The sequence below is a fragment of the Lepidochelys kempii genome, chromosome 5, assembly GCF_965140285.1.
Source record: "Lepidochelys kempii isolate rLepKem1 chromosome 5, rLepKem1.hap1, whole genome shotgun sequence".
NCBI classification, from domain to species: domain Eukaryota; kingdom Metazoa; phylum Chordata; order Testudines; family Cheloniidae; genus Lepidochelys; species Lepidochelys kempii.
The window spans coordinates 63,538,106-63,547,815 of record NC_136384.1 but is presented as its reverse complement, the minus strand read 5'-3'; positions in this window follow the sequence as shown (position 1 = coordinate 63,547,815).

Genomic DNA, 9,710 nt, shown 5'->3' with positions numbered 1-9,710 from the left:
CAGAAGTGGCTACATTTATAACAGGAGGAATGTTTGGCCTTATGCTCATTGTTTTGAATTCTCAAAATTATTGGGGTTGGGGCGGATAATAAACGCTACTGTGTAGTTTCAGGATCCAGCCCTGAAAGTCTCCTTCGGACCCATCTCCTTTTCAACCAGAATATGGCTTTTTAAGTGCCACAGAATGGGTTGGAGGAGCTGGATGTGGCTTTCTTGTTTTCTGGACTGTGCGTTGCTTGCAAACACTGAGCAGATGCACTGCAAGATACACCGATAATGCTAGCAGCTTTTTTCCCCTTTCCTGTGTGACTTCCTGGTCCCTCATTTGCTAGCGATTGAAGAACTGACTAAAACCCCATTGAAATCTATGGAAACTTTCGTGGATTTCGGTGAGTTTTGGATTAGGTCCTAAAACAGCTTGATAAGAGAGAGCAACCAACCTTAGCCCAGCCCTTCCCTCCCCTTAGTTAATTTCACCTTCTCTGTCTCCGTTTGCTAGGTGTCCCTGGATATAGGATCTCTCTGGAACTTCTCGGCTAAGGCAAGAGAAACAATAGGAACATGCTCTTCTCGTTAAAGAACATTTCAAACAGCTCTGTTCCTAGCCCACAGGAACATGGGATTTTAATTTACCCACTTGCTTTGGCGTTTGAAAATCCACTGCAGCAATCAGGAGAGCAGTAGCTTTGATTAAAAATTCTACAGGCAACTCTCGTGTGTTATTCTTTCCCCCCTTCCACAAGCACAAAGAAGATTCGGCGCATGAAATAATGATGAGTGAAAGTTCAAAGCAATCCCAGAAAGATGGCTTAAGAGGATGTTTTCTAATGCAATCCCAGCCCTTTACTATTCTTTCTCTTTCGTGGGCGTTTGCCAGTGCAACAGAAATAATCGAGCAAGGCATGCTTCTTTTCTTCTCTTCAGAAACATTAATCAATATGTCTTCGAAATTACCTTAGAAGTCAAGTATAAAATAAATACAATTAAATAAATACCTTTTAATTTGGGCTATAATAGATCCCTTTAGCTCATTGCCAACCCAACTTGGCTAGGGCAGCTGCCCCTCCTATGATTTTTGTCTGATTTCCAGCACTTCTGACGCCGACCTAGGCAAATTATTCACAGGGGAGTTTCCTATACCCTCTCTTTCTTTAGGCTCTGGAGAACCAGAAAGGGCACACGCCCCACAATTACGTTTGCACTGTTAATAAACAGGCACCTGAAATGTTCTGTACCTTCACAATGATCTTTATTAGTCACAAATTGAAGTTTGCTCTTAACACTGTGATCCAGCATGAAGGGAGTTAATGTTTTACATTTATATCACAACTTCCATGGAAGAATCTGTGTGTGTTGCTTTCCAAACACTAATTATGCCTCACAACACCCCTAGGAGTCAGACAAGTGTATTTTCCCTTACACATTTGCATGTGGTAAAAGCACTGCTGCACCCACAGTATCGCAAAACACAAGACTGAAGAGAGATCATTAGATGCTGGGAAAGCATAAGGTCCACATTCAGTAGGCATTCCCACTCCCAGCTGACCTAGTAAACATTACCCATTTTACAGGTAGGAGCATTGAAGGAAGAATGACATGCCCTTGTCAGAAATGGTTTGCTTTTTTATTTGTTCTTTCAAAATTTTGTCAAACATTTTCATGAAAATTTTGAAAATTTTCTGCATTTTTGACCAAGAAACAAAAAACAAAACAATACCAAAGGTTTATTTTTCAGTTTCTCAGATCTTGTTCTTTCCTCCTTTCTTATGCCCCCCTCCACCCAAAAGGGGAAAGGAGGACACGTGGAGGAGGAAGGGGAAAAGGGGAAACAATACTGAAAAATAGAACATGGGATTTGGGGGGGTTAATTATTTTGATTAAAAAGTCTAAAAAATGTTGAAAAAAGTTTTCTAAAAAAGGCCACCTTTTACTTTAAAAACAGTTTCAGATAAAAAATTCCCACCAGCTCTTGTCTTGTCTCCCCACCCTCTGCCCTGGTAGAAAAGACTATCTTCGCCTACGTACAACAGGAGACCCAGACATGCTCAAGCCTAGGTGTTGGCTACTCATATGGAAACAGTGCATTTTGCAAGAGCCCCAGACCTGACCTACATTTAGGGAATTTGCACAGACCCCTCATGTTGATGTGCTGTGCTGGTACAAAACAAAGTTTAATCAGTGCAGCTTCCTTTGCCATGTTACCAGGATAAACTGCACAACTGTAACCCCCAATTTGTGCCAGTGCCTAACATCTACTTTAGGGGATATGTGATGGGGCAGTCCGGCCCTTAGGGGCAGTAGTTCCTAGTGATCAGCCCAGCCAGCTATATGACATGGCCTCCTAAGAGTTTTAAATAGATCTACATAGATCTACATAGATATAGATCACTATAACTGTAAGGACCTATGGGCTATAGATAGAGAGGAAGCAGTCCTGCAAATGAGTAGTGCTTGGAAGGAAATCCTGTTGCGATATCTTTAAGGGCCTGGGGCCAGTAGCATTATAGAGGGCAAGGATCCCCTCTCACATAACCAACTGGGAATGAACTTGGAGAAGAGGACCAATATAAAGCTTCCTTCCTTCCTCAGAGCTGGGTAGACACCAGAAGATAGCAGCAGGGAAAAGCTAGCTTGTTGAAGCCTGATGGCTAATTGAGGAAAAGGCTGGCTGAAGGAGAATCTGGCATGGCAAAGGCCCCACAGCTGGCTAACCCACAACTCAGCTCCAGAGAGGAGGCTCCTGCTTAGAAAGGACCAGAGGATCTGATTAACAAAACCCACTTTGGAGGGGATAATTCCTAGTTAAGAAGGGAGTGTGGGACTAACTAACTAATACAGCCCTGTTCCAAAGGCAAGAGCTGGAGATTCCTGGTTAAGGAAGGACTGAAAAGGAGTAACCCAGAGAAGGAACTGGACAGGGTCCCAGAAGGAAAGACTCTTTCCAGATGCAGAAAAAAAGAGTATCCTGAGACTGCTAGTTGGACTGAGCCTGAGATGATGAATATCCCTGGGTGTATCTGAGTAAGGTCCTACTTATGCTTATGACTGTTCTTAATAAAAGAGACCTTTGGAAACGGGTGGCCTTTGATGAAAAGGTTTGTCTAGATTTGCTTATAACCTATAGGGAAGGGAAACTGAAGCAGGGCCGAGATGACGTACATGCCACCACCACCGATTACATCAGTTACACCAATGCAAATTTCCTTACTGTAGACAGGGCCTCACATACTGCAGTGAAAGGTAGAGTGTGAATACCTAGCCTGATAGAATAAGGCTGGATAGCAACACTGTGACCATATTTGATTATGGAAATTATTGCTCTAAATAGAGCTGGACTGTGTCTTGTCTAAAACCAGATAATCAATATTCCAAGCAAGGTAACCCGTTCATAAAGTGTTTTCATTTTTTTCCTGCCAAACTTCCAAGGATTTTATACAGAAAAAATTGCTTAATATTTTTTTTGGCCACATAACATACTCCGTATTGTGACACATCAAGCTTCCTTTTGATATCCAAAAGAGCATGTGTGACTTCAAGAGAAAGGGCCTTCACTATTAACCTACATGCTATCCATTTCATATAGTGTTTGTTGTTACTCCATTCAGTTCATCATCACAAGCAAATATGCATCATTACCACAATTAGGGTGACGCCTCTAATTACAAATATACTCCCAATAAAATGTAATACATTTCTAAAATCTTTTACAAATATTGATTTTAGGAAAATACTATTTTTGTTTTAAATTCAAAATGAGGTGATGGAGGATGACAAAAGAAAGGGGGATAGTCTTAAAGTTAGAGGAGGAGGACAGGAATTCTTCATCCACACACAGTTAGAGTTATCAACATAACCACCACTGAATGCATCCGATGAAGTGAGCTGTAGCTCACGAAAGCTTATGCTCAAATAAATTTGTTAGTCTCTAAGGTGCCACAAGTACTCCTTTTCTTTTTACACACACTGTAATTTACCAAACTACCGGTGTTCAGTGATTTCAATGGGAGCTGCTGTGAGCTCAGATTTGCAAAAACAGGTGGCTCCTAGGTCCATAAGTAGGCATCATGCCATTTATTTAGAGGCCTACCTATGAACTAAGGAGCCATCCATTTCTGCAAATTTCTTCATTGGAGTTACTCCTGATGTATGCCGTGTTAAGTAAGAGGAGAATCAGGCCTTACATTTCCTGTTATGTCCTCTGAGCCTGATTCTGATCTCCCAATGGTGTAAATCAGGAATAACTATAGTCATAAAAGCAGTTACACTGGTGTAAAACCAATATAAAGTGAAATCAGAATCAGACCCTCAAAGTCAGTCTGTCCAGATAGGGCATAGGCTCAGACTCCCCAATGAGTTTGATTCTAATCTCTTTTTCAATTGATTTTTGCATTGGTGTAACTCCATATACTTCAGCTGAGTTACTCTCTGATTTACACTGTACGGTAAGAAACAGACCTTCCATTTGTCTTAGAATTGCCTCTGCCTTCAAAAATTATATCCATCCAGTCAAAACAAATATACTACATCCACCCACATCATAGAATGTCAAAGCTGTAGATCTCACATGCTTTTTAATAAAAACATTAGGATATTAGACTAGTAAACTTCAAAACTACTGACTCTAACTAGGCTTTGGGAGGAAAAGAGACTTTTCTGGTTTGAGGAGAGAAAGCAGTGTGAGGCATACATGGATAATTACTCACTACCTCACAGAATGAAACATTCTCAGCTGGCGGAAATCAATGTAATTCCACTGAGGTCAATGGAACTATGCCAATGTACAGCAGCTGAGAACCTGGCCTGCTATTTGCTACAAGGTATTTCCTGAGTCACATGACAGTACATTTATCATGAGATGACAGACATTTTTACCACTTAGCAGCTATATATTATAACACATTTGCAATCCATTGCATTACACGTAGATATACAATTTGTACACAGTTTGTTTGTTGTTGTTGGTTTGAATACGCATTCTAGTCCAGTGAAAAGTTCCCAAGTAAATGATACTTACAAGGGGTTGAGTGCCTCCTGCAGGATACAGCTATTGTGGAGTCATTCAAGCTGAGGGTACTCAACAAATCAAAGGACAAGTTTGTTTATCCATTCTACCAGCTAAGCCAAGCATATAGATTACTGCACTGCTGTGCCAAAGATTTACAAATCAGGATGTTGAAGAAGCCACTGCTTGAGCCACATTTACACCAGTTTTGTTTGTTTGTTTTTGCTTGTGGATAACTTGTTTTTCATGATGCCTTGGTTGTCAAAAAAGGAAGAAGGCAGTTGAAGCATTAGCCTTTTCCACATGCTGCTGTTATGCTAGAAGTTGGGTGGCTTCTTGCCATAACATCTTTGATCTATATGGGCAGTCACAGAACTCATTCAGCTGATGGGCATGTTAGCCACCTTCCATTCAGGTCAAATGAGAGCACAATGACCCTTTGTGGCTGAAACAATGGAAGTCACCACTACAAATGCAGGGGCTGGGAATTGTCTTGCTTGTATCTGTCTTTCTGTGTGTTGGTAAAAAAGAGGCAAGCAGAAACCAGGAGACAGCAAGAGAAGCATTTGTAATGTGGCCTTGAGAGAAAACCAGGAGAGAGCATTTTGGGCAGAGTTCTGGCTTGAAAGGCAAGTGTAGAACTGTGAGCAACCTGCCTCCTTTTGCTTGATCCTACTGTCTTCAGAGAAACAGGACTTTGTGTATATTCTTTGGAAATCAACAGAATTGCATCAGAAAAATATCTGACTATCATTGATTTATCCTCCTAATGAAAACAACCCACAAGACCCTGGATAGTGGCTAATTGCTCAGGCCAAAAGGGATAACACTCTTTTGAATCACAGTCCGGGTACATGGCAGTGCAGAAAACTCTAAGGCTGTCCAGAAAGGTACAGGAGTTGCATAACTGGAGGATAAACAATTCTGGCTTCTTCTATTTTGCCAGATGAGGTATTTCTAATAAGGATGGAAATAACTATCTCTTTTGGGGAGACATAAGTCTTGTGTCTCAAGCTGCTTGGTGACAGCTGACCTGGCAGGATGAATCACATACTGTGCAACTTCCATTTAGCACTTTCCACGCTTATTTTCTTTTTCTTCAAATTATATTACAGATGTTCTTTGTACTTCAGACACCTGAGCAGATTGATTGTCTGCTTGAAAGGAGAGTCTCTCTCTCTCTTTCTCTCTAGCTTGTGAATGTCAGATAAGCAATGAATATTAATACTCTCTGTGCAACAGTGTCAACATGTCATTAATTTTGGCTCAAATAGTTCACAGAATCCTTTTGGTAAGGAACAGATATCTAGTGGGACATCTAGTCCATCTCTCTGTGGCAGGATTAATTTAGTTGTTCTTAAACCTTTTTTAATTAATGGGTGTCAGGACTAACCTTGAATATGTGCATTGACAGCAATTCCACAGCCTCCTTTGGCAGCTGGCTCCATTACATAACTGTTCCTATTTTCATTGTTTCTCTCTCAATATTTACTCTAATCCCATAACTTCTGTCCTTATTGACTGAAAGAATAACTGATCCCTAGTTTCTTATTAGCATCCGTCAGGGTTCCCTCCCCACTCTGAACTCTAGGGTATAGATGTGGGGACCCACATGAAAGACCCCCTAAGCTTTTTTCTACCAGCTGAGGGTAAAACTTCCCGAAGACACAAACTCTTTGCCCTTGGAGGATACGCTGCCACCACCAAGTGATTTAACAAAGAATCAGGGAAAGGATTCACTTGGAGTTCCTATTCCCCCCAAATATCCCCCCAAGCCCTTACACCCCCTTTCCTGGGGAGGCTGGAGAATAATATCCTAACCAATTGGTTACAAAGTGATCACAGACCAAACCCCTGAGTCTTAGGACAATAGAGAAATCAGTCAGGCTCTTAAAAGAAACAGAACTTTATTAGAAAGGAAAAAGGTAAAAGAAGCACCTCTGTAAAATTAGAAGGGAAGCTAATCTCACAGGGCAATCAGTTTTAAAACACAGAGGATTTCCCTCTGGGCAAAAAACTTTAAAGTTGCAAAAAGAAAACCAGGAATACACCTTCCTCTCAGCACAGAGAAAATCACAAGCCAAAACAAAAGTAAACTAATTGCTAGTACTTAGTAATTCTAATGGAGTTGGATTGCTTGCTTTCTTGATCTCTCTCTGGCAAGCACACAGAACAGACAGACAAAAACCTCCCCCCAGATTTGAAAGTATCTTGTCCCCTTATTTGTCCTTTTGGTCAGGTGCCAGCCAGGTTACCTGAGCTTCTTAACCCTTTACAGGTAAAAGGATATTGTGCCTCTGGCCAGGAGGGATTTTATAATACTGTATTCAGGAAGGTTGTTACCCTTCCCTTTATATTTATGACAGCCTCTTTTGATGGATAGGTTGCTGATTAATGTATATTACCTAATTCCTCATCTTTTCTTTGGATTGATTATGCTCAGTGCCCAGAATAACCTTTCCTCACAACCAATGTTCCCTCTAATTTTTGACAGACCGTGTGCACAAAAAAATTCTTCTGTTCAAATTTGTTGTGCTTCTGTGCAAATTTTTCTGCACACGGTGTTTCGCCGTGTGCGTGGGGTTTAGGATCTGTGTGCACGTGCACACGTGCGCAGCTTAGAGGGAACAGTGCTCACAACTTTTATTTTCCAAAGCTTTGATCAGTTTTGTTGCTCTCTGAATTCTTTCCAATTTGTCTGTGTTTTTAAAAATGAGGTACCCACAACTAATTGTTCTGCTTCAAGTGATCTCGATGTACTAACGAGTAAAGCAAAATAATTACTCTTGTTTACCCCTGATTCTCCTGTTAAATGTCATATTGGGTTCTATTGCTTTCTTTTATGACCAAATCACATTGTTGACTCATGTTTATTTTATCATCCACACAAAACTCAGATCCTTCTTTGGTACTTCCTAGCCAGTACGGCCACTATTTGAACTACTTCCACCAACTTCCCAAGCCCCCTTAAACACCCTGGGAGAAATCCTGGCTCCACTGGAGCCAATAGCAAAACTCCCATTGATTGCAATGGGGGTAGGATTTCACCCTTTGCTTTAGGGAAGGAAAATTTGTCTGGTACATTATTAAAAGCTGAATGCAAAAGAAATCTTTCTTGAACATGTAGAAGGGATAAAGAATGTATTGTACATAAGCAGAAAATAAAGTCATTAATACAAAATAGACAAGGTGATTACATATCACACCTGATTCTGATTTCACTTGCACACAAATCATCAATGGTGTTAAATCTGTAGATAAGAGATCTGGCACCATGGATCAGATCATTCTCTCTATTACACTAGTTTTATCCTAGTATAATTTAATTGGCTTCATTGGAGTTACATTGATGCAATAGCACGTAGCATCAGTTTGGATGTGTTCACTTTTTAGTTTAGTGAGGTTATTGAAATGAATGCTTTAATTAATTAATTAATTTTTTTATATTGCTGTAGCACCTATGGGCCCCTTTGTGCTTTAGGTTAAGTAAAAGAGTAGCAAGAAGAATGAGAGGGGAGGTTTGGAAGAAGGGGCGGGAGTAGAAAAAAAGAGTGGAAAGGTAGAGCATGGCTGTCCCGGGAGAAATGATATAGATGATCCTCAGCAGGTGAGATTTATAGGCTAAGGTCTGAAATTTTGTAGAAGTTCCCGGGGGCAGGCAGGCGGGGAATATCATCAAGGTTCTTGCTTCTGGGCAGAATAATCTCCTCCGTAATAAGGTCGAGGAAATCTCCTGCTTACCTTGACTTTATCAATTTAAATCTTGTCTCCGGTTTCTCAAGACTATATTGTATGAATTGAATTGTAACCCCTCCTGGCTTCATAACAGCCCTAAATTTGATTAGTGCATTCTCCCCTTCAAGTTGTTTAAGTATCTGGGTACAGAATAATTACCTCTCCAATCTGACAATGAACCATTTGTACTGCAGTAGTGCTCAGAGCCCCCAAGGTCAGGACTCCATTCTGATAGACACTGTACAAACACATAGCAAGAAACCATCCCTGCCCCAGAGCTTACAATCTAAATAGACAAGACAAAGGGTGAGAAGGGAGACAGAGGCACAGACAGGTGAAGTGACCTACTCAAGGTCACAAAGCAGGGCAGTGGTAGAGCCAGGATCAGAAGGCAGGGCTCCTAATTTCCATCTACTGCCCTCTCCCCCAGACCACATTGCCATTAATAATTCTTCTCAGCATTTGGTTTTCAGTAGCTAATTGTATTCTCCTTTCATAGTAGATTCTTTTTGTTGTTGTAGTTTTCCTGTGAGACTGTGCAGTGGAACAATATTAAGTGTCCTGCTATCATTAAGATACACAAAATCTGCTACACTGATTTTCATTCACTAAAGCCCTGATGCTGCAAGCTACTTCAAGAGGAGTTGGTCCATGTGCCTATGTGGAGCCTCTCTCACTTTAAAGAAGCTCTGTGTGAGTATAAGGGTCTGTCTGTGTGGATCAGTTTGCAGGTCTGAGGGGCAACTTTCGTGCCAAAGCCTGACTATTGGGGGCGTGGAAGGGATGAACTCCTCATTGAAATTACAGTGCAACATACCAGCCTCTCCAAAGCTACTACTGCGTGAACTGTCCATCAAACAACAAACAAATGAATACATTTGTGTGTGTAAAGATAAAATAAAAATCAGCCTCTGCATAAAGGACTAAACTCACTGAATTATTACTTGAAAGCAAATTAGCCAAACAGTTGTAA